Source organism: Lepidochelys kempii, chromosome 10 (assembly GCF_965140285.1).
Source record: "Lepidochelys kempii isolate rLepKem1 chromosome 10, rLepKem1.hap1, whole genome shotgun sequence".
NCBI lineage: Eukaryota > Metazoa > Chordata > Testudines > Cheloniidae > Lepidochelys > Lepidochelys kempii.
This window is the reverse complement of record NC_136389.1, coordinates 81,948,131-81,974,751: the sequence shown is the minus strand read 5'-3', so window position 1 is coordinate 81,974,751 and position 26,621 is coordinate 81,948,131. Positions and strand designations below refer to the sequence as shown.

General features: G+C 40.1%; 1 protein-coding gene across 5 annotated transcripts in view; it reads right to left on the bottom strand.

Annotated features, from left to right (window-relative positions):
* The window catches only part of GLCE (glucuronic acid epimerase), a 110,662-nt gene that overhangs the window by 54,336 nt on the left and 29,705 nt on the right, over positions 1-26,621 (bottom strand). Inside the window, exons 2-4 of one of the 5 annotated variants that reach the window (XM_073304483.1) lie at positions 18,621-18,759; positions 17,543-17,689; positions 17,210-17,311 (exon numbers count right to left, since the gene is read on the bottom strand). The exons of 1 other annotated variant lie outside the window; for it this stretch is intronic. The gene's annotated coding sequence lies outside the window, so the exon portion shown is untranslated. Of the gene's footprint in view, positions 1-17,209; positions 17,312-17,542; positions 17,690-18,620; positions 18,760-24,413; positions 24,769-26,621 lie in introns of those variants that run through there. 3 more of the 5 variants (XM_073304484.2, XM_073304482.1, XM_073304485.1) reach the window with 3 other exon arrangements.

Genomic DNA, 26,621 nt, shown 5'->3' with positions numbered 1-26,621 from the left:
TAGAGGAGGCTGTATAGTTGGGATGGCCTTCCACTTTGTTTACTGAAAAAACAAAATAGTCACTTGATCAAGTTAGCAGATGACAGAGGGAGCAATCTCCACAGGGACACGCTGTCTAGCATAGTCAGTATGTAGGGTATTCAACTAATAACAAAAGGGGAGAATAAGAACAGGGAAGGTATGCGCACTCCTTTAGCACAAAATCAAGATATTGATAACTTATGCTGAAAGTCTCATGCTGCCAGTACTAAAACATCCTTGGAATTTCTAAACATTATACATGACAGTTCCTTAAATCAAAAAGTTTTGCGTCTGACGCAGAGGAATTCTATATTAGACTTCAGTTTGATGGATAAACAGGAGCTGCTCACAGAACAAATGGTACTTAGGTACAAGTGGTCATGACTAGATCACATTTATAATGCACAAACAGCATAAAAGTCAAAACCATTTATTTTTATATGTATAATTTATATACGTGTGCAATTAATGTCAATCAAAATGGGTTTATGGAAAATAGATCCTGTCAAATTAAACTTGATTTTTTTTTTTTTTGAGATTACAAGTTTGGTTGATGAAGTTAATAGTGCTGATGTAATATACCTAGATTTCTACTAGCTGTTTGACTTGGTACCATGTGACATTTTGACTAAAAACTAGACAGAAAATTAACATGGCATATATTAAATGGATTAAAAACTGGCTAATTGATAGGTCTCAAAATGTAATCGTAAATGAGGAATCATCGAATGGGAGCGTTTCTGGGGGGGGGGGGGTCCCCACAGGGAACGGTTCTTGGCCCTACACTATAACATTTTTACTGAAAAAACAAAATAGTCACTTGATCAAGTTAGCAGATGACAGACTGGAGGAGTGGTGAATAATGAAAATGACAGGTCACTGATACAAAGCAATCTGGATTGCTTGGGTGCAAGCAAATGATATGCATCTTAAATGGCTAAATATAAATGTATTCATCTGGGAACAAAGAACGTAGGCCATACTTACAGGATACTAAACAGGAACCAGTCTGTCTACACAGTGTGGACTTTGGTGGAACTAAGGTTAATGGAGAAGAGCATGTTTGCTGCTGAAGATTGAAATGACAAGTGAACTTTTACCTAAGCATCTTTGTTTCCTGGTCCTCTCCATTCTATTCATCCCCAATTTATTACATTTGTTCTAAATCAAGAGTGAAATCCTGGCCACACTGAAGTCAATGGGAGTTTTGCAATTGACTTCAGTGGGGCCATGATTTCACCTCCAAGCGTGCAAGCTCTTTTACTTCATGTCTGTATAGCTCCTAGTATAATTGGCACTAATCCCTGAATGGGACCTGTAGGTGCTGCTGCAATAAAATTCATAAATTATCAATGTTGTGAGGAAAAAAGGTACATTTTTTCACAGGAGGTATTGGCATCAAAACTGAATACAAAATAACCAGAGTCATGCAGCTCTCTATAAATGAATTGTTTATGAAAAGCCCATTAGCCACAAGTAAGAAGCCATTGAAAGGCATTTTCTCATCTTCGGTGATCTTCCAACAAGAGACTATAATTTCAATCTTACATATCGTTTCCTTCTGGTCACAGGAATGATCTGCCACATACAAATGTTCTTCTATCTTAAAATGTGTGATTGATTCTAAACTGATGAGTTCCCCTAGTTAGCACTAAGGTAATTCAAAACTTAGAAGAACATTTAAGGGCCTATTCATTCAGCATATGCACTCGTTACAATATCCTAAAACACCTGGTCAGGTACTGTTTTCTACCAACCCCAGGTTATTTCTCCTGCAAAGTTAGCTTTACCATCACTGTTTTATGCTTTAGTTCTTGCAGCTATTCTGAATACACTGATGGTATCAATTATTTGTTTTTATGGGTTACTTATTTCCCCAGTATGTGCGCAGTCAGGCTCCATTTTGTGGAAGAAGGAATTCTCATCATCCTAACAAACAGTATCATCTTTACTTGCTTTCTGTTTTTGCGAACGGCTATGAAAGGTCAATAGCAGCCTAGATCTTTTAATCAAATGCTCATAAGCTCATTAAAAAGTAGCTTCCTATAGCTGTTGTAATTACAAGAAAATTTTTATGAAGATACAATCTTATCCTTATGGCACACTCAAAATGGTGAGAAAAAACTATTTTTCCCCTCCACTTTTAAAAGAAATTAATCTAGCTTTATTGGGATATAGGGAAAATAGCTTTAGTAAACTTTATGTAATTTTTTTAGCCTTGTGAATTTGTCCAACTGTGATATGAACGTTACTTTTATTAAACATTTCTCCTGAGCTACAAATGAAATTTTCATTTTCGCCAGAGAAAAGGGCAAGCTGTCACAGGCATGAAAAGTGTGAGGTTAAATATAAACTCTAAATGCTTATGAAATTTAACACATTGAAAATCAAATGCGTAACTATTGTATCAATGTGAACATTTTCTAAAAAGAGACTGGTTTGCACCAGAATGGACGACACTCATCCTCCAAAAATAGAAGCAGCCTTTTGCCGCTTCAGATACCGCTACAAAAACTAACCCAAAGCTCAAGAGGTTCTGTGTAACCTCTTAGGGATCTAAGCATACCTTTCCCAATAGCACAAAACCCCATAAATATTTAACTGAACTGAAATAATTACTGAAGATCACTAACCAAATTGACTTTACAGTAAAAATTCAATTAAAAAAAAGTTTAAAGAGGCATTATTTACAACTGTTTCAGTATCATTTCTCCTCTACACAATTTGCATTTTAAGTAGAGTCATCCTGGCAATAGTCTCTTGGGAAAAATGAATCAATTAAAATTACATTTTTTTAGTCTGAAGTCTTTGATTTGGATTTATTAGAAACCCTGTTGCTGGTAAATCAAGAAAGAACACTTTTTGCATTAACAATTCCTAAAGCACTTGACTAGATACAAATTGCATTATTTTTATTGATTTTACATTAGGATAAAGATTTGCTTTTGCAGTAATTGTGTAGGTTTCGGGAATAATTAAAAGCACTCCCAATTTTAAACCGACAACAGAATGCTTACTTTTTCATGACTGGAAGCTTTGTTTTAATAAAAGGGTTACAGTATTCACAGTACAGTGATTAAACATGCCTAGACTAGCAGGGTAGAGATTCCAGATCTCTCTACCAGGAGATATTCTGCAGAACTTTAAAAATAGTACATTAGTTTAAATGCCTTAGAGTTTGATTTTCTTCCTCCAAAGAGACACTTATCACAACAGATGAGTTTTTACCAAGAAACTACTGCAAGAGAAAATGCATTAACCTCAGCTAAAATATATTCAGCATCAAGATTTTCACTGAGCTGAGGTAAAGACAAACCTTGCACTATACCATGTCAAAAAATTAAAAGAACAGCCCATTTTTTAAGGCAGCAAACATACTCTGAAGACCAGATAGAGTTTGGAATCATAGAATATCAGGATTGGAAGGGACCTCAGGAGGTCATCTAGTCCAGCTTCCTGCTCAAAGCAGGACCAATCCCCAATTTTTGCCCCAGATCCCTAAATGGCCCTCTCAAGGACTGAACTCACAACCCTGGGTTTAGGAGGCCAATGCTCAAACTACTGAGCTATCCCTCCCCCCCAGAATATCAGAGTTGGAAGGGACCACAGGAGGTCATCTAGTCCAGCCCCCTGCGTTATATATCTGTAAACTGTATTTACTCTGTCTCCCATTGGGATTGTTTAAGTTCTGAAAACATACAGCACACATTCCAACCAAAGTTTAGTATTGGATACATATGTTGTGGTGAGGTTTTGTTTTCATTAAGTTATTCGCCAGGAAAATCAATTTTGCCTGGACCAGTTAGGTTAGGGTTGAATACACATATTTGTCAACAGCTTTATTTGTGCCTATAGTCAAGTTCAGAAGTTAAGAAGAAGTTTAGATTTAAATTTCTTGAAATGAGATCAACTCACACACACACCCCTCCCCAAATGTATAAAAGGGCATATAAGACATCACGGACAACATGAAAATAATTGCATTCTAGCTACCTGCCTAAGGTGTTTATCAGCAACTGTGGTCACTACTATCTGAGATATATTTTAATGGCCTGGGAAATGGACAGTCCAAAAGGTACTTATGATACCTGTTTCTGAAGAAGTCTTTTAGCCACATGGGGAAGATAGATTACATAGCTACAATGTGCATCTTCTAGCCAATATGTGACAGAGTGGATGAAGTACATGGGTTTCTCTGGAGATGGTAGAATATCCTCAGTTCTGTGCAATTTCTGTACTGCCTATAGAGAATATATTAGATGTTTACTGTGAACCAGAGGATGGCGTAAACAGGGTGGTTCTCATATCTGTAAGCACAATACAGGGAGGTATACTGGGTTGTCACTACAGGTAAATTAGGTGAGGTACAGTCATTAGGGTTGTTGATAGAGTTGCTTTAAAAACAAAAAGTGCTTTAGAAGATTCTAGAGCTGTGTAGCAGTGTCCTTATTGTAGCAGAAATCCAAATTTCAACTCCAAAACAAAACAGGTAGGGGGCCAATAACAGGTGGATCAGAGTTAACGTTATTTGCAAAAAGTTAACTACAAAGGTCAAGATTTTTGTTTTTAGTATTATGAATATCATAACTGCCTTTTTTGAGAAATCTTATGAAATCACAGCCCAAGAGCTGCAGGCTGCAGCTGGATCACCCACAGGGGGAGGGGGGAGGCTGAGCACCCACCGGCAGCTGCCCTATCAGTGCCTCTTCCTCCCCTCAGCGCTTCCCATCCGCTAGCAACCCCACCAATCAGCGCCTCCCCCTCCCTCTCAGCACCTCCCGCCCACCACGGATTAGTTTCTCCATGGCATGCAGAAAGCACTGGGAGGAGGGGGGAGGAGTGAGGGCAGGGCATGCTCAGGGGAGGGGGTGAAATTGGGCATGAAGGGGCAGGATGGGGGCTAGGCCTTGGGGGAAGGTGTGGAGTGGGGGTGAGGCCTGGGACAGAGCCGGGGAAGAGCAACCCTCAGCACATTTGAAAGTTAGCACCTATGGCTGCAGGCCATTACAATGACTGTCTCTATGTCTATGCATATTTTGCTTCCAAACATACATGGCAAAGAGTAGGCCCTCTGTCAGGCTAATGAGATTTCATTCAGGCAAAGGCTGAAATTCGGGTATCTTTTACAGTTTAACTGAATTAAAAAAAACTGATCACTTGAATCTCAGTTTTGTGGTAAGTGAAGTGTACTTTTTGTATCAATATTTACTGATTTGCAAGCTTCTAACAGATCATCAATACACTGGAAACAAATTCATAATGATTGCTTTATAGACAAATTTACATCCATCCTACAATAGCATCATTAATCTAATGAGTATATAAAGAAAAATGTGTTGAAACTGACAAGGATACTATACCTACACATTAATCTTGACCATATAACATTACTTCAGGCAAAAGAACTATAAAGCTAAAGACTGTTAAACCACTCTACAAATGGAACCTATTGATCTACTATAACATTAGTTTATTGGCAAAACAGTTTACAGCATTCTGTGAAATTTTATAACAGTTTATTTAGCATGTTCTATGCCCACTACCATTTTCAGGAACTTCAGATTCAAGCTTAAGAGAGTTACTTTAAAAAAATTGCAAGTGTCTCTCTTTGCTGGATCTACAAAGACTGCTCCTTTGTCCTGCTTCATGCTCAAGACCCTTCATGCAGTTCCCTCGTAGTGCAGCGTAAAAGGCGATGCCATTGTTTCTCCACTGTTCTTTATGTGGCAGGACTGGGCATAACAGTCTTCTGCTGGGTTGTGAGAAGCACTACAGAAACTGGAGAATAGTTGTCTCTGCCACCCAACTTTATATGGTAAAACTCATCTCATTCTGAAGTTTGACTTTATTGACAAAACAGGACAACAGAAGTCCAATATAAACCTTCTCCTCAGGTTTGGTTGCTCTTAGGGTTCCTAGTTCAATAATATTATCCCACCCTTCTATTCTGTATAGGTTCTGACACCACACCCACACCGGCACTGTATCGGAGCACCTTTCATTAGCGCATTAAGTAACAGGACTAATATTGTCACATGTTCGTGTTCTCATCCTCTCACCAAGGGGAGAGCTGTGTGCAGAGGAGTGTTTTTTCTGGATTTTGTGTATTGAAACATTGGTTTAAATGAAATTCAGACACCACCTTGGCGATGAACTTCAGGTGCAGCCTCAGAACCACCCTATCTTGAAGGAAGGAGATATTCTGGGGTGGGCTGCCATGAGAACTTGTAGCTTGCCTACTCTCCTAGCCAAAATGATAGCCAACAGGAAGACTGTCTTAAACACAAAATGGTAAATTGAGCACTCCCTGAATAGTGACTCCGTAAGTTTCAGGACAATGACGTTCAGATCCCAGGCCAGGGTTGGTTGTGTGACCAGTGACTAGACATGTATCAGGCCCTTGAAGAACCTGATACTGTTGGATGAGAAAAAAAAGAGAGTGACTGCATCAAAGGGGCAGTATGCTGAATTCACTGCGAGATGGACTTTGATTGAAAAGTCCAGAGTGCTTTGACTGCACTAGGTATTCCTGGACCTTAGGTACAGTGGCCTGTTCAAGCATGTGGCCCTGTTGGGTCACCAATATGGAAAACTTCTATCACTTAATGGAGAAGGTTCTTCTTTTGGATGGTTTCCTGGTGTATATCCTGCATACCCTGGACAAGTGACGAGCAGTCCTCTTTCAGGGTACTCAAACCAGCATCCAGGCCATCAACTGTAATGACAGTGGGTCTGGGTTAAGTACTTTGTATTTGGGGACAGTCCAGGTGGAAATAGTCCAGTCCTGGATGGCAATGGGGTTTCTAACAGTTCTCCTTTATGGATATTGTCAAGACGCAGCCACCTGGTGAGTGCTCTGCAGACTCAAGATGGTATTACCACTGATTTGCTCACTGGTGTTTCCTGGCAAATATACTGATTGGAGCTAGAATTGTAGGGGCCTCAGGTGAAGTTTGGCAAGCAGCGTCACATACATACATGCAGTCACATGGCCCAATACTGTAAGAGTCTGTACAGTGAAGGTTGGGTAAGCGATCATCCCATTTATCAGGGAATAGATTACAAGGAAAGTGTCCTGAGGTAGATATGCCTAAAACTACTTCCAAATCTATTCTAGCTGCTATGATTTCTAACATTTGCACTGGATGTTCAGGGATGATTTCTCTTGGTTGATCAAGAGAGATCACTGCGACTGGGTGAAAAGGGCTAATGCAGCATCTCGATCTGTCATGGTTTCTTTCCAAGTTCTTTGCCTGGTCAGCCAATTCTCTAGGTAATAGTAGACATCAAAACCCACCCTTTCTCCTTAGGTGCACTAATGTCCAAATAAAAACAAATAGGTAAACTAAACAGACCAAAGAGTGAATAATTGCTTCACAAAATAGTTAAGGACAAACGCCGAAGTGGGCTGGGCAGTGAGGGTTCCATCCTGATGCCATGAATGCTAAAAGGAAACTAAGCGAGAGTCAGGACCGCTCCACCCTTTATGCCTCACACGGGAGCACAGGGTACATGTGTGGCCCCACTGGACACAGCTATTCAAAACATTCCAATTTCATGTGCACAAGGCATATATGCACCCACAGTGGGGAAGTCACACTGATGCATATTCAAAGAAGAAATACACCTTGCACTTGGAGCAGAAGGTGGGGAGGTTTGTGATGGTCCTTAGTTCCCTGGGAGTTTACTCACTAGTGGAACCCAATGCCAATATTTTGTACATCCCATCTCAGCACACTCTAGCACTTGGCTCTGGGACCAGCAGGCAAACCCTCCCAAGTCAGTGGCAGGGCTGGCATCAGGGGCTGAAAGGATCCCCTAGCTTGCTAGGAGTGGAGACTTTGAGAGTGCAGCAGTAGAGACCGTCAAGCACTTGGGCTGGGTGTAAATCATTTATAAGACTACAAAAGTGTGGAGCAGGCCAGACTTTGCTGCTGCCACTGCTGCAAACTCATTTATTCAGAATGGTTTAAAAAGCACCTATCCCACCACCTCCCCAACAAGATCTAGGTATTTCCTGAAACCTCGGAATAGAAGCTGGCTTCTCCTTGTGTCAGTGCGAGTATAAGAGCAGCGGCGATCACTTGAATGAGCAGTATCATATTGGTAAGTGAGGTGAGGGGCTTAATTTCTGGTAACAGCCTCCATTTCTGTGGGCATGACTACTGCAAGCATAGTAGTGCCCACAAATATAGGTGCTAGGTAAAGGTCCAGCTGATAACCAGGACCAGTAACCACTACTATGAGGATGGGTAGGCCAAGTGTCTTCGTTAGCATAAAAATTTATATATAAAAACCAAACAGCAGAGCTGCGGACAGATTAATTTGATCTGAAAGAATTTCAATTTTAGCTGAAGTTAGCAAATTATAAGAAATGTGTTTTAAAGGTTCAGCATCCATTTAACATTGTTAGACAAGTCAAGTATTTGTCTATACAAAAAAAAATGCAATTAGCAAATCTGCCAGACAGGATGCTGATACCATATTCATCTTCTAAGGAAGATGTCAGGAGCTGCATCTTCCTATTTACACTAACATTTAACTTTACAGATTTTCATTTATAGAAGGGGAAAACCAATTATAAAGAAGCGCAACATCTTCAGACACCTCTAAGCAATTAAGTCTCCTCTGCATGTGACATATTGTACTAGTCTTGGTACATTTTATCTGTCAAAATAATTGCATCCCAAACCAAAAGCTATCCATATGATTAGGCAGTGTGAAGATATTTAAAGTGCAACAAATAAATTGCATCAAATACTTTCTCGCAATACTTGTGTACAGTTATTCTCTTGACTAATTGAAGGATGCATTTGGCCAAAAAATATGGATCAACTTTGTTTTCCTAACAAGAACATAAGGTTTCAAATACATGTATGACTTAATTTAGGTATTTTTCATCTTTAAGTAACCAGACTAGCCTTCCTGTGCAAGAAATACATACAATGCTGTATGTGACTTCATGGGGCTCTTTGGCAGGAAAGAAAAACCAAATAAAAAAAGAAATTCAAGCAGTAAGATCTAAGCAGTTATTACTGACTCGACTATTAGTTACTAAGCTTATCCAAAAATTCAGTTTAGTCTAAATTATGTTTTTCAGCACTAACTTGATCTGCAAGAGCAAGTGATAAGGATTTCACATTTTAATTAAAGCAACTCATAAAGAAATATATTCAACAAGAAAAATACATCAGAATCTAAATGCTTGTTTAATAAGAAATGCTAGATTTTGTTTTGAATTGAATCAATTTTTAAAAAAATCTCTAGCCTTCCATCTCATGAAGACTTCTCCTCCCTGATAACAGATCAGGGAAGGGAATACATTCTGGATGTATTCACACAAGACTGCTTCCAAGATAACGTACTCCAGATGATTGTTACGTATCTTCAGATAAGACAGACTTAAACCCATTGTGCTCCAAAGACCTAGATGTAGATGTAAACAAAATCCACTCAGACATTAGTTCATTAAAACTAAGCACTAATTTTATGTGAAAGACTGAAAGGATAAGACACAATGCAGATTACAAAAAAAAAATCTCTTAAAATATTTATGTACTGCTGGGCACAACATTAGTTTTAAAATCTCAGACAAACCTCTAGAAGCAGTGAAGGGACATATCTAATACGTCACTCTGAACTTAACAAATAGGCAAAAAAAGGAGGAAAAATTATTGCTCTAGGGCTGAGCTGCAGCTTGAAAGGAATCATCCACAGGCTGCTTCAGAGGCAGACCCTGATCCCATAATGTCACATGAAAGCATGCAGCGGGAACCAGATTGCTCCACTATAAATTTCCACTGAATCTTGCCTCCTTCCTCAGCTGGAGTATATTTAGAAACTGTACACCCTTCCAGACAAAAGTTTTCTTACAAGGTGTAACAGAATATTAACTCATGGGATAAATGGTGACAGAATCAGTAGCAATAAACTGTAGCTGCTGCAGCAATGTTAATTCTGACTTTGTGCTGTATCTCAAGCTGACCATTGCAACTGTATTTTGAGTTGAATATAGATCTAATGCTTTTAAAGCAGCAGGATAATTTTTTGAGTTTTTGTTTGGTTCTTTATAAAAAGAAACTAGAGGATTTTTCCCATGCCTCTTTTTATATTAAAAATATCAGGTCTTGTCAACAGTGTCTTCCAGAAACAACAGGGTATATAAAATTACAGCAGGTTACAAGCACCACAAGAAATTTTTGGATGCTATTAAAAACCAACACGCTAGGTACTTCATGTAAGATACAGAAGAGACTGCCCTTGCCTGAAAGAATCTAAGCTATAAGATAAGTGCACAGGAGGAAAGACTTTTAGTCAGTGTTTAAAATTGTCCACTTTTATTGATACCTGAGTCACAATCTCCTGATGAACACTTAGGAGAAAGGTTTCAGAGTAGCAGCCGTGTTAGTCTGTATTCGCAAAAAGAACAGGAGTACTTGCGGCACCTTAGAGACTAACCAATTTATTTCAGCATAAGCTTTTGTGAGCTACAGCTCACTTCATCGGGTGCATATAGTGGAAAGTACAGTGACTCTTTGTTAAAGATTCATATATGCCATTCCATCAACGGATATCAGAGAAAGCTCCCATTCCAGTTCCTGAGTTAAAACTGAGAAAATAAGTCTCGATACAGCCAAGAACTCCTTTACATATACACATCATCATTAACCAAAAATAGGAAGTAATTTTTCCTTCTTCAGATCTCCACTACATTATTTTATCTCAGGTGTTCTTTTGTTTTGTTTCATAAGATATTCATAAGACTTGCCATTGAAAAAGCTGTTAGTAGAGCCTACAGCTGAAGGCAAGAGAGGACAGAAACCGCTTTGTTATTCTGCCTTCATTTGACTTGTGTTTTTACTCATTGATTTGGACAGCTCTAATACTTCCCCAGAAACTCTGCAGAACTGAGGACAGTAGAAAGATTTATTGAAAGATTTGCAATTGGTAGCAAGTATTGTCTTATTGTAGCTCCAGCTTTAACAATACATATAACATGCCTCCGTTTGTTCTTAACATTAGAAGAGCAAAAGTGCTTGAAATAAACAAGGCAATGTCTGTGCTTTAGCCATTTTCAGAAACTTGAACTGCTGTGCAGACTGACCTTTATTTGGTATATATTTCCATGTAATTATCAGCTGGGAAGCTGAAATAGCAGTTACTGCTTGTACCCCCTTCTCAGACTATGTTCTACACTTATGGCGGCATGTACAGTACATACACTGCACATCACCCAGCACAAGTATAAAATAGTGTGGACAGCGAGGCACGACTCAGATGAGTAAAGACAGGATAGAACCTTAGGGTAAGTACCCTACATGCTCAAGCAATGTCTCCCACATTTACTCCCACATGGTATTTTTAGCAGTGTCGTGTCGTACCAGAGCCTTGCCCCACTGCCTCTGCCTGGCATAGGCTTTCACTGCCACATTGCAGGGTGGGTGCAGCGTGCTTTTCACTGTGGCATGTACATACACATACCCTATACCCTGCTGCCAGTGTACACAAGGCCAAACAGACAGGTGCACTTCTTTACACAAAAGAGTGGAAAGAATTTGAAGACCAAATTTTCTAACTTGTGCATAAAAAAAGTGGGTGGAGGGTGCCGAGAACCCCACACATCTGATAGCAGGCATACAAATTCTGTAAGGCACACATCAGGGCATGTGCATTCACACCTGCAATGTGTTCAAACACCCCAACCTGAGCATGCACCTTAGGTAACACACCAGAAAGACACTAAAAATTCATTGACCTTTTGCACATGTGGCCCCACTGTCTTATCAGGGGATTTTAAAGAAGAAATGTTAATGTTTACTACATAATTCTATTGCCCCACAAACCAACTTTATTACAAAAGTAGTATTGATCTCTTTCTTGCATCTAAATGTTTATTTTATTTTTTACCTTCTATCTTTAACATTCAAAAACCTGCAAATATCCTTTGACTGCTGTAAAAGCCCAAAGAAAGTTTACACATTACTCCTTTTTGTTTGAATTCCAGATATCCTACTAGTGCCTGCGTTGTTGTAGGTTTAAATCCGAACAATACTGTCCTCCTGTCACAAATATTTGAATTTATTAGGCCCAGATTTTTTTTACATATATGTGCGAGTATAAAACATTTTAGTTACTTGAAGTAAAGTAGGTACCCATTAGCCATACCACAATCTTTAAAATTGCTTTTGTGCTGCCTACTTTGAGAACATCTCACTACCACACTAAAGGAGTGAAACAGGGTGATGTGCACTTTCACCGTAACTGCAAGAATGCATACTTGGACACTGCCCCTGGAATTCAGCCAGGCCCATCTCCACAAGTAAACAGTTGAACAATATACAAAATAAAATGTATTTGTTTTTGTGGATGTTGGCTCCTGCTGTAGTCCCCCTCAGTTAAAGCAACTTTGATTGGTTTATTCAAGACTGCTCATGGACACAACTATAACATAATGGGGGGAAAGGGGGAAGAAAAGGCTACTTGGGATGTCCCAGCAAAATCCCAACTTACAAGGTGAAGGAGGCCAGTGAGATTCCATGAAGGATAAGAAAGGAAGATAGTAGCAGTCACCAGTGGTTTGTGAGAGGACGTCTCAGCTCAAAAATGTGGTAGTTTGGAGTCAAGTGAGTTTGAACCTCAGTATCTGAGACAGTCTGTCTCAAATGAGAACCAGGCCACATGGGAACCAAATACTGGATTTCCTGAACTGTTCTCATCCTGACCAGCTGAGCTATAGTGGACTTCACATAATCAAGGGTTGGCAACTGGGCTGCACAAAGGGCCCAACATCATGTCATTCACAAGAGTGGTGATGCGCCTTTCCCTATCTAAAGTGGGCAAGACTTTCCTGAAAACTTGTTTCACAGATTGCTGGTTAAAGCGAGACTTGGGAGCTGTAACAAAGTGGGTGTTTTCCCTTGTTATGTTGCATGTGAGCCTACGTGAGTCTTACTGTTTTGCATGAATACGGTGTGTGCCTCAGTTTCCCCATGTATTGCACCAATGCCTAGGTGGTGGGAATAAGGGTGTGTGACTTTTGCCGAGACCCTTGGGGCCAGGTGAGGAGGCTTCAGCTGCCTGCATGTAAGTGATAGCTAATGCCCTTCATAACCTGAGACCCAGGAGGGGGATGTGACCAGGTGACACTTTGCCCAGGAAGCGAGACAAAGACCAGGAGGAGGAGCAACAGGCGTGTCGGGGTCAGGCTGCTAGAAGCTGGGCAGTCTCCAGTTTGGGACTCAGAGGGGGGAGTCCAGGGCATCAGTTCGAGGTCGCCCACAAAATGAACTTTGCTGAAAGTCACTGATTTCTGTGCTAACAAGCTCTGTTCTACGCTGTGTTCCTGTTGACTAATAATCCCTTCTGTTTTACAACACTGGCTGAGAGTCATGGGTGACTGTGGAGTTGGGGAGCAGGGCCCTCTGGCTTCCCCAGGGGTCCCATCCAGGTGGACCAGCCAAGGGGAAGTGTACGGTGTGAACAGGGATGCTGAATGCTCCGAAGTCAGACCAGGAAGGTCACAGCTGAAGAGGCTTTTTGCCCTGGACAGCGTGCCCTTAGGGGAGTCACACCATCCCAGATTCCTGGTTGGCTTCATACAGAGCAGTTTCAGAGCATCGGACCTGTGACTCCATCACAGGAACTAAAGGGGCAAAAGCAGAAAGAAACCCACAATTCTAAAGACTATTGGATGTTGTCTAATGGCTACGCATTTGCAACACGAATGTCCAACACACACTTCAGGCACCTAGTTTGATTTTGTGTGATACATACAAGTTCAGATATGTACAATTTGGGGGGGCTGGGTAAAACTGCTTAGATTTTGGCCTGGTTAACACCGACTGCTATCAGGCATCATTAAGTAGAACAGGAGAAGAGCCCAAAATGTTTATGGAAGTGATTTTAAATTCACAGCTAGCTCTGAAAGTTCCCATAGAGGCTATCAAAGGGGCAGAGGGCTCATTGTTTATACATATTGAGGAACATGAATTGCTCTCAAGCACATTTGGGTAGGAGGTGATAAAGGCATTCCACTAGAAGCGGACTCGAGACCTCCGAAAACAACAGAAGGACCAACCCACAGAACCTGAGATGTGATCTGGTCCAACTAAGAACCTCTGCTCCAGCCTGCTGGAAGCGACACAGTTGAATGAGGGTTCACACTACAGTCAGCTTTCCCAAGCTGTGTGCTATTCTGTAGGTATTACTGCCACACTCCAATTTCTAGCCACGTTAGCAATATAAAGAGAATAAGGCTTTCAGAAAAAAATAAAGCTACTTTAAAGCATTTGCTTGTACACACACAAATTACATTTTAAGACATCTCTATGCTGCATGCACTGATCTATTAGAGCACACCATATAGCCGTGCTTTAAAACTATTACACAGGACCAGATGGAATGACATGGGTCCACCATGTCATGGAGTGGAAGGGCCCCAATTTCATCATGTATATTTGTAAACTTTTTTTAAAAATGTTGTACAAGACAAGGGCAGACTTACACCTCTGCAAAGGACAGCATCCCCTTTTTAACCCCTTTGACTGACTCTTCTGGGCAGTTGTTCAAATAATTTTACCACCACTTTAATGCCAGATAGCAATCTAATTTCTTACTAATGCTACTGGGCTCCTCAACTGGAAGTCCATTACACTCACTCCCTATTTATGTCCAGTCTCCTTAGAGTCCGATATATATTGTAATGAATCCAAAACCTCCCACTGGGGTTAGGGCTCTGTACTAAAAGCATTGTGGTCCCTTATCCCGAAGGGCTTAAGTTTGGTCTCCTAGTTCTGAGCTGCTCAACAGTCTTAAATATGGGATAACACCAAGTGCAAACTGTATTGGTATGTTTTGGTCATAAAATATACTTTTCAGTTCAAGTCAGCAAGCCATTCTTCACTGTTGCTGCACAACTGACAAGAGAATTTATCAATAAACCTAGATCTTTTCTCTTTACCATATTAACTGACTCAGTGTCATTTAAAGTATATTAAATACTGCAATATAGCAGACTCAAAAAACTGAATAATTCATGAAGAGAAAAAGGTCTCTACACAAAACTCAGACATTTTACAAACCACTCATCCCCCTTCCCCCCGCCCCCAGTTTTATTTTTTTTTACTCAACTTGGGGGAATTAGCGTCTCTGACTTAGTTATAGCAACAGCAAAATAATCGTTAGGAGCTCCTTCATACTACTGTTCTACACCATCCATCACTTCAGAAACATGCTTAAGACAGGAGTTTGAATTTCTCCAGGATTCAATCTAAAATGCTTCTAAATATGGATAACGCCTAGACTACATTAACACATTAAAGCTTTGTAGATTGCCATCAGTGCTTCCACAGCTTAATTTCATCTATCCCTCACAATTCAGATCTGCAAGCACTTTCATCCTAAAAAAAATCATTCCAATTTAAATATAAAACTCATGATGCCTGCATAAGCAGATTGCAAAGCATGTTTAAGAGGATATATATTTAAAACCCGACAGCAAAATTTTATTTCTTCCCTAAATAGTCAAATTCTATTGCCTGCAAGTTAATAAAAAAAAGCATATTCTACAATCAGTTAAGTATGGTACGGTTTGGGGAGTATGATTACATTGACAAATCAAACTAATTTTTCTGAAACTCAGAGGCTGTCTTAGTAGAGAATACACTAAAGTGATGGGATGTTGTACGTTTGAAGTGATTGATACAAAACTCAAATGGATCTGCTGCATTCTTTTACATTTAGAAACTGCACAGAAGGAACAATTCACAATACTCATAACACAAAATGGATGCTTTGTACGCATAGCACTAGTGTAACTCTGGAAGAAATTTGTCTCTCTGGTTATGTAACATGCTGCTACCACCTGAACGGAGGATCCATTTTAGCAGTTCAACTCCTATTTCCCGCTACCATTTACAAATTTAAAAAATAAGACATTTTAAACTCCCTCTTATCTGACAGTCCTGCAGCTCATAATGACAGATCACATACACCAATGTAGGTTACGAACATGGGACATTATGGTCAGATTAGTTTGAGATTCACAAGAAGTACCTTACATAAGCCAAATACACTCATCACATGGAGTTAAATTTTAAAGAAAAAACCATAATTTTCTATTTTCTTAGACATAAAAAGGGTTCTGTATATTAGTTTTTAGACATACGATTGAAGTATTCCTTTAATATAAAACACTTTGAATTTTTTTTTGGTATAGTAGTTCAAACTCTGCTTTTATCTGTAAGCCAGAGCATGTCAGAGGAACACCAGAAGGCTTGCTGGTCTCTAATTTTGGTTTTCCTCCTTTGTAATTTGGTTTTCTAAAATTGTGTGCGGCTAACTATACCACACACGAGTAAGGAAACAGTTTAAATACTCCTCCATCAAAAGGAATATCAGGAGGGTTCTTATACATATTTAAAAAAAAAGCCAGGTTTAGTTTGTCCAATATGTATTTATGCTAAAAAGAGCATTTTTTCAAACACTAAGTTATGTTAGTACAAATATGCAATGTTCCATTCTTATTCTTAAGGAAAAAAGGCAGTATATCACTACTCATTTTTATCTAACATGACAATAATAATTAATATATACCTTAAAAAAGGAAAAAAAGCTGTTTGGCAAAAAAAAAACCTTAAATGGTTAGAGATAAATATGCACTTAGCACTTGAGTAATTTTCTGTTGCCATGATAACCATAACAGCTGCTTACCTGATCTCCTGTTTCATTGGTTTATTGTACAGAACTAAAAAATTTTACCTTCGAGATATTGTAAACACTTCCTCTGCCCTGTAACCACCTTGTAGTTACTGAGCTTGCTTACAAGCCAAATGAAAAAAATTACATGAAACCTAATTTACTATAAAATGAAAACAACCAACCAGCTCCTCCTCTGAGTAAATGCACTATAATCACACTGTTTATTCCTCCTGCCTGCTTTAATTCCTCTGGTCAAACAGAACCCAGTTATCAACACAACACCTTCTGTAGACAGACCCATGTGCCCTTTGCAGCTGAAAGTTATTACATTGAATGAACATTAACCATTTAAATGCCAGGGGTGCAATGTACATTTAAAATGCATTACTATATGGAATCTCAGATTAGATAGAGTTAAATTTAAAAAAAACAACACATATTAAGCAGAAAGACGAAAGGGGAAGGTACACTTTTCTTAAGATATTCTTACCTTAATCAAACGAAGGTCTCTGAACTCTAGTGCATCTCAGATTTCAAAATTCTAAAATACATTAGTTTCAAATAATCACCTACAATTTTCCTTTCCAATCTCCTAGGGAAAAAAAAGAAAATAATGTATTTAAGCATTTGTACTTAAATTTTCTGTCTGTAAAAATCCTCTTACTCAGCTCTGTCTGCTCTTAAGACAGCACTGCTGACGAATTTCAAGGCTCAGTTCTTGACATGCAGAATCACTGAAGGATCAAGAGCATAAATGTCACTTCCTCTAGACAGCGCATCAGCTGCAAAGGAGTCTAATCTGCTATTCCCACCACAATCCTACCTAATTGAAGAGTAAATCCTGACATCTGCCTCCTGGTGTCATAAAATGCATGGCTTTCATTAAACATTTTTGAAGAATTCAGATTTAAATCCCATATTTAAAGGATTCCATTTTTAAATAAACCATCATGGTGTTCCACTTGAGAAACTACAGTAAAGGAACAGATAAAAAATTAAAACGCTAACAAAAAATTGGAGCCCAGTTTTCAACCGCAAACAAAATTATGCTGTCTCCACTTGGACTGCAGAGGTAACCAAAACCTTGAAATTACAAAATAAGTTTTAGAAAAAAAAGATCCTAAATTAAACATTCTTAGGAAGTGCTTTGTTTATAATGTCTGTGCTGGTCCCACAATAATTTGTGAAGATTTTCCGTCTACTTTGTGAGTTTTGCATATTTCTTACACAGTCCAACTGAGAAGAGGAATAAGAAAAAGTATTTCGCAATGCAATGGTCCCACTTTCCTGAAAACAGAAGATAAATTGCTACGTGCATAAAAAATTGCAGATATATGCTATACTTGAATCAATAGGGGTAAAAACATTTTTTCCACATTAAAATGTTTAAAATGATCTCATTTTTTAATTCACTTTAAGCCCCATGTAGTTAATTTTTCCAAAAAGTAGCATTTTAAGCATCCCATCTCCACACACGCGCGCGCACACACCCCCACCCACACCCACCCCACGCACGCCCCTTGGCTCTCATCTCTTTCCCCTGCATTCCTGATTTAAAATTAACAAAGACTCCCCTGTTGAACTGCTTTGCCATCAAATCTCTTCGTTTAAAAAGGATTATCCTTCACTAACAAACTGGTCTCCTTAAACAGAGGTGTGTTTATCTGCTGCAGGAAGAGACTTAAAATACACAATCTACTGTACACCTGAAACCAGAATTTTCATTTTCTAAAGCACTTGAATGTACTCACTGTTCTAGTCCAACAAGGTAAGTTTACTTTTAATACCCATTACAAATTATGCCCAATTCAGCTCAAGTCTGCATGACATTTCTTCATACAATCTTCTCACTGGAGGCCCAATTTAATAAACAAAGACAGCTTTAATAATTCAAATCTTACTTTCAAAGATGCGATGCGCCTGTCAGAAGCTTTCTGCAATATAGTCAGTAAATTTCTTCAGTCTCTCCAAGGCTTTGCATATATTTAAGCTTGCGTCGTGCCTTTTGAATGCTGATAACTACAGTGTTTCTTTTCTCTCCTTTAAAGGATTAAACATAACCACACAGGCATTTTTATTACTGCATCATGCACCATTAAATTGTCAGTTTTTCTTCTAGGAGTCTTTAAAAAAAAAGTGGCCTTCAAAACATCTTTACAACAAAATGTTCATTTTCCAGCATTTCTTATTTATAAATTGAAGCAACAAAACCAAAAACCAGCTTACAAAGCACTTCATGTTTTCTTACAACCATCAAAAGTTAAAGGCTGGGAAGAACAGTTTAAAAAAAATAAAATCAAACTAGTTACTGTATATAGTGGAATGTGGACTTTTAAAGATTATAGCACACTAGGGTAACATCTCCTCAAAAGCCCCACCGATTTTAAAAAGCATACGTATTTAGTTTTTAATAACAGCCTTGCTTTACTTTCCAGGAATAATTTTTACTGGCTTCCTCTTCCACCTTCAAGTTTTAATGGACATAGTTCCCAAGTTCAGCAAAGCTTTTGAGCGACCACTCAGGAGACTGACGACTAAAACTAAAAATCAGTTTTACAGCAGAAATGGTCTGGTCCTTAACGTTTGTCTAAAAGGTATGTGAAACTGGAGATCCTTTATAGCGATAGCTTATCCCGGGCAGTTGTCTGCTAGATTGGGATTCAGGAGACCTAGGTTCAATTCTCAGCTCTACCACTGCTTTGCTGGATGACTGTGGAAGAGTCACTCCCCTGGCCCTGTGCTTGAGTTTTCCCATCAGTAAAATGGGGCTAATGAACCCTTTGTAAAGCATTTTGAGATCTATGGATGAAGAATTCTAGATAAGAGCCAGGCATTATTATTATTATTACTGGAGGTGGCACTCTAGTTTTTATTGTGTTTAAATATAGAGAGTCTACCCTAGTATACCCAGAGAGAGCCAGGTGTTGCCCACAGTAAGTCTAAATGAGCCTTTTGGTTTTTATTCACATCTCCATCCCAAGCTACCTTTTAATCCCAAATTATAGTCCCAGCATTCCTCTACATTCCAGCTGCACATTGTATTAGGTCTCACAACCGAACAATATAAAATTGTTTCAGAACACTAACTGACACCTCCCCGGAGGCACATAAAACACTCAAATCCAACAAGCAAGCATCCAAACTAGAATAGAGTCTTGTGGAGCATTATGCTTACATGGATCTTTAGGATCTTGAAGAGTTTAGTGAATATGGAGAACGGGTTCTTTGGGAACATACTCAGAAGGTATACAACACAGTATCAAGAGGCTGAACTGGGTACCACCACATCTCACGCGGTGAACGGAAACAAAAGCAACTGATCACTGTTCATTTTGAAAGAGACTAACAAGTAATCATGAATAGCAGTCAGTTATTTTGACAGCCACACTATCACAATTCCATTCACCTAATTCTGTCACTGTCTTCAGAAGTTTCTCAGAGATACGCAATCTGAAATGCACAAGTGTGTTACTCGCCACCTTCTTCGCATTCCTGACAACTAGTTGCTACTGCAGTTTGCACTCTTTCCACACTGAATTCCAGTGACAAAGTACAAGCCAAGAGAGAACTGCCAATGATGCCACACCAATTCCCTATCAGGATGGAGGAATTACTATTAGTACTGTTCAGCTTCAAGATGGGAACAGCAACCACTTTAATAAGTGAGTTTTATACAGTAGTTCCTTATAGCAACAGTCAGTGGGCTTGTCTACACTTAACAGGGGATCGACGAGCTGTGATCGATGCTTCGGCGGTCGATTTAGCAGGTCTAGTGAAGACCCGCTACATCAACCGCAGATTGCTCTCCCATCAACTCCTGTACTCCACCAGATCAAGAAGAGTAGGGGGAGTTGACGGGAGAGCATCTCCAGTCAACATCGCAGAGTGTGGACCCTGCAGTAAGTCGATCTAAGCTACGTCAATTTGAGTTACGCTTTTCACATAACTCAAACTGCGTAGATCAGATTGAATTTCCCCTGTAGACTAGACAAGGCCAGTGAATCCCAGGTATCCCCGTAACTTTCTGCAGGGACAGGAAACTAGAGGAATTATTTGTCCAGCAGTAGGAAGTTGCCACCAAGTCCACTTCTTGCTGACTCAACTGAAAAAACAACCTTTTTGCCTGTCAAGGTGTGCCCCGATGAAGCCTAACATTTGGGGCACCAGACCCTTCCCTAGCGATACCAATAGGTCAGGCACTTAAACGTGATGATTTTAGATCTCCTCTTTATTCTTGATATAACATCCATGGAAGTATATCGAATTTTACAACACTGTTAAAATAGCAGTAAGTCCCTGCATTACAGACCTTGCACTTCAGAAGTGTACAAATGAGGAATGAACTAACAAATAAACTACCTTTATGATTCTGCTATCTAGTGTGAACTATTTTTATTTGTGTTAGTCCTTGCCCCCTTTCTCCTCCCCCTTCATTTTTCTAATTTAGATTGTGAACTCTTCAGGCCACGAACCATGGCTAATCGCTAAACAATACGCAGAGGTATGACACTAGATAAAATGTTTTATAATTGGGACTGACCTTGCTACTCAGAAATAACTGACATAAGTGCATATACAAGGACTTCTAACGTCCTTGATCAGATAATCCTGTTCACTGACTGCCTTTTGTGTCACTGACAGCTGTGAGGGGGAGAAAAGTGCAGCTAATGTTAGCATTACTTCATTCAACACAACTATAGTTGAAATGATACAACAGCCAACTGAACTCATGTGTCAAGATGGACAAGAGCACCACAAGTATTGAAAGACAAATTTGGACAAGGTAAGGGAGCTAATATTGGAGGCAGCCTTCTGCATTTCTCATTTCAAAGCATTCTACAGAAAAATGCAATGCACAGCTGTGAAATTAAATTTTGGCGTTTGTCTACAGTTCTGAAGCTAGCGTATGCAGTTATTGCAATATAGTAATAGGATACTACAGGACGTGTATTAGTAAGCCATTACTATATGCCTTGCATGGTTAAAGGACTCGCCGCCTTAAATTTCAGTATTTCCAAATCAGTATTAACAGATTACAGAGTTATACCCTATTGTATCTTATATAGTTGTTGCAACAACAGAACATTATGCTAGTTTCCAAATTATAACTGAATATCCAAATATGGAAGTTTTAGACAGTCAGCCTCAATGTCTTTTTACTGAAGTCTGTTAAACAGGAAAGAACAGAATTTTATCACAGAATAAGCCTTGGTAGAATACTATCGAAATATAATACCTGATATGATTTTTAACCCCCAACACTGTCAACATTTATGCTCACTGCAACTAAATGCCCAATTCTGGCACATCCCTAATTCCAGACAATCTGCCCCATGACATGCAGCTTTACCCAGAGTAAGAGTGTGTATCTCATCCAATCAGCTCCACATTCTTCCAGAAAGAAGCTGAAGATGCTCACTCGAGACAATTTTTTCTCAAAGACTCATACCAGGATAAAAACAATTTTGGACACTAGGAAGAGTTGAGTAGGGGAAAGACAAGCTGTTTGATTACTTATGAAGCTTCTCTTTTTAAGAACACAACACTGAAGACAGCATACAGATTCACAGATTCCAAGGGCAGAAGGGACCACTGTGATCATCTCGTCTGACCTCCTACATAACACAGACCATAGAACTTCCCCCAAAATAATTCCCAGAGCGGATTCCCTACTCACTTAAAAATGTATGTCTTACTTCAGTCTGAATTTGTCTAGCTTCAACTTCCAGCCACTGGATCATGTTCTACCTCTCTCTCCTAGACTGAAGAACTCTATTAGAGTCAGAGCAGGTCAATGTAGCCAGTAAGGTATCAGCAATTTGCCCAGCTCTAATACCTTATGCCAAAGGGTTAACTAGGTCAATGAAGAATTTTTATGCTGCTTCCTAGAACCGACATGACCTACAGACATCTGATTTTTAGATTAAATCTGGAATGGTCCATCAAACTCAATTTAAAAAAGGAGAAAAAAAGGTAGAAAGGTTCTGTTTAAAGGGACACCACTACATACTTAAAAAAAAAACAACAACCTGCAATTGTTTGCGGCACCCTCATGCAAGTCTGTAAACCAAGCTATTCCTTGGGTGTTTTCATCCTCTTATTCGGAACTTTATCACCTGTTAAATAGAGCGGAAGTCAACGTGGCTTCCTGTTGCACCTTCTTGTTGATTTTAGTGATATTCAAATAGCATTTGACTGATAGCACTGGGCCTTGTCTAGAATTAGGAAAAATCAGTATTCCCTTTTCTCTCTCCCAGCATCTCTACAGTGCTAGCATAAACAAGGTTCAGTGTTCTCATTGCTCCGTCATATGGATTTTATGGTCTATCCATTTTCAGTGATAAGGAATGGGCAGGTTTCAGAGTAGCAGCCGTGTTAGTCTGTATCCGCAAAAAGAAAAGGAGGACTTGTGACACCTTAGAGACGAACAAATTTATTTGAGCCTAAGCTTTCGTGAGCTACAGCTCACTTCATCGGATGCATTCAGTGGAAAATACAGTGGGGAGATTTATATACACAGAGAACATGAAACAATGGGTGTTACCATACACACTATAACATCCGATGAAGTGAGCTGTAGCTCACGAAAGCTTATGCTCAAATGAATTTGTTCGTCTCTAAGGTGCCACAAGTCCTCCTTTTCTTTTTAAGGAATGGGCAATGTCTAGTGTTTTATTGAAATAGTGACTGTATATTTTAAATTAGATATTTGATATATAACTATCAAAAATACTTGAGTTTATTCCTCTCAATTTTCTCCTTCTTATCCCCCAATTTCTGCATTATTCTCTCCTCCTCCAGCTCCATTTTTGCCCAACCACTGAAATAGAGCACACAGATTACTTTTCAATAACTTCAAAACTCTACTGGTTCCCAGATGAACAGGATGGTATTTTGGTCCCCTGCGTTATCAATGTGAAGGCAGCAATGTTGTAATGGAAAAGATTTGATCTAAAAGGCTATCCAAATAGCACAAAAGACTTAAAGGTTAAAGAGTACTTATCAGGTAATGAATGGTGGGGGAGATGAAGCCGGAAGGCTGACGCCTTTAGAGTTACATTGAGAACACATGGAATTTTATATTGACATTTGTGTCATTTATTAAAAGCTCTTTTCAGTTTAAATATGGTATTTAAAGTAGGGATGACACCCAATTAACTGCTCAGTATCAAGATTACACTAATATTAATGAAAAATATCAAACGAGAAGGAGTTCTTAATTGTCTGAAGCCACATGTAGCTAAGCTGAAGTAAGCACATCCCATTCAAAAAAAATTAAGCATCAGTTTTAGCCGACTTAGTTTCCATTCTGATTTTCAGTCACTTTAAATGCTCAATGATTTGAGTTGAGTCCAACTCTCCCCTTCTGGGTGGGGGAGGTGGGGTGGGGAGGGCGGGGGGGTGCACAGAACCCAGCTACAAAGATGCTTTCAGTACTGCAGATCTCACTGCTGCATCTCCAGCAAAGGCCTGAGCTAGCAGGTAATGTCTAGCGAACGTGTGAATGGAGCTCCAGGAGGCAGTCCTGTGTATGTCTTGTATCAGGACTTCCTGCAGGGATGCTGTAGAGGTGGCCTGTACTCTCATGGAGCGAGCTGTGACACTGTCAGGATGCGGGATGTTTGCTAACCTGTAGCACTCAACAATGCACCCAGAAGCCCGCTTAAAGATTCTGTGAAAGGCTACAGCTTTACCTCACAATCTTTCTGCTACGGCTAGCTTCGTTCTTTGCAGGTAGAATGCCAGGGCATATCAGATGATGATGAAGTGAAGTCTCTTCACCGTAAGTGTGGGGTCTTGGAAAAAAGACAGGTAAGTGAATACTTTGGTTGATGTTGAATTCAGAAGAAACCTTGGGGGGAAATTTAAGATGGAGGCAAAGGGATTCCTTTTCCTTGTGAAAAACCATAAGAAGGGTCTGTCACGATAGCTCCCAATTCACTGACCGTTCCCGCCAAAATGATAGCCACTAAAAAAAAAAGAAAAAAATCAATTTTTGGGTGGGGGCATGGCACATATCTTATTGACACAAGATCATCATCTGAACTCTTGTTGACAAGACTGAGGGACCACGGAGGTGTAGATCTGACCACTGGCTGGAAGATCCTGATCAGCCCCCCCCATGAATAGTACTGTATCTGAGCTGGTGAAAACAGAATGTCCATCTACTGGTGGGAGGAAGGAACTAATCACTGCGAGGTGGACTCATAACGAGCTACTAGAAAGTCTTGAGTTTGTTTTGGTTTTTTTTAGAGACAGGCGATAATCTAAAACGACTGGAGTATCTGCAGTGACTGGAGAAGGTTGACAGTGCTGCACCCAGGCAGAGAAATGCTTCCATTTAGCTAGGTCCTTGGTGAATCTTTCCTACTTAAATAAGGAGTAAGGATAGCCTGTAACGGGTGCTGAGCAGAAGCATTCTATTTCAGATGCCCATCTCAACACCAGACAACGAGGTGGAGTGAAATTGGATTGGGGTGTCTGATTCTGTCCCCCACCCGCATCTAGAGTTCAGAGGTCTGGGAAGGGATGAATCTGGATTAGAGGCAGGCTGACATTGTCAGGAGCTCTGGGAATCAAACCTGCCTGGATCAACTGGATGAGAGAAGAATGATGTTGGCCCTGTTGTGATGTATGTTTCGTAGGACATGTGAAAGCTGGGGAATGGGAGAAAAGGCATATCTGAGATAGTTTTTCTTGATAACAGGAGTGCGTTGGCTTGGAAGTTCTGGCCCATGGTTCCTCTGGCGTACTACTAAGGAATTTCTGTTTGTTTTGGATGCAAAGAGGTCCCACTGAGGCATTCCCCACTGAGAGACTATTTCGCTCAGGACACAGTGGTGGATCTCCCCCTCGTAGTCTGCAGAGAAGTGCCTGCTCAGGAGTTCTGAATACCTAGGACGTATGCGGCCTGGACACTGATGCGGTTTCTGATGCACCAGTTTCAAAGCCTGACTACTTCCAGGCAAAGGGGAAGAGATCTTGCTCCACCTTGTTTATGTAAAAGACCATAGTGACATTGTCTGACATCACTTGGATATGGAATGACTACATAAACCTGAGGAAAGCCCTGCAAGTGAGGTGAAGTCAGTACTGATGACAAATCCAGACCCATGCTCATAGATGGACCCGGTGGATGGCTGTCCTTATGCTTCCGTGCTGGAGTCACCAACAGATCTTTCTTCCTGCACACTTTACCCTCCAGTCTGGGGATTTTCAGTGGTGTCGGTCCCTTAGGGTCCACGTGCAAAGGCTCATCACCCACCTTGACAGACTTGGGGATGGATTGCGTCTCTTGTTGACAGTCCTTGACAGAGATCTGTCTTTGCAACCATTAGAGTGCCCCCTATTCTCATGGGAAGCCCTGGAGGAAAAGTCCTTGGGTTTAGGAATTGAAGACTTCTATTTTAAGCACAAGCTTGGAGGGGCGCTGCTTGTCTGTTGAGGCCAATGCACTGGGAGGGTGGATAGGGCGAGTCTCCCTGGCCTGGATCAGAGGCGCCTCAGAGCCTTCTCCATCAGATATTTCCTTAGGTGAAGCTCATGAGTTTCACGAATTCTTGGTGGAAACGAAGGACATATTATGCTTTGCAGAAATATGCATTTCACCCAAGAAGTAGAGGCAGTGCTGCTGATTGCTGCTGATGAAGAAGGAGAAAGGGCAAGAGATGCAGTTCTTGAACCCCTGGACTCCGGGCATAGTCCCAGACCATGGGGACAGCACAGGTTCTGGAACTAGGGTTGCTACCACACACCCCTGGCTTGAAGCGGACTCAGTTATATACAGGGTTTACAATTTGGTTCAATGGCTCAGCACCCCCACTATAAAAATTGTTCCAGGACTCCTGGAGGAGGGAGTCCCCAGCAGGTGACAACAAGCTACATTAACTATGCTATAAAAC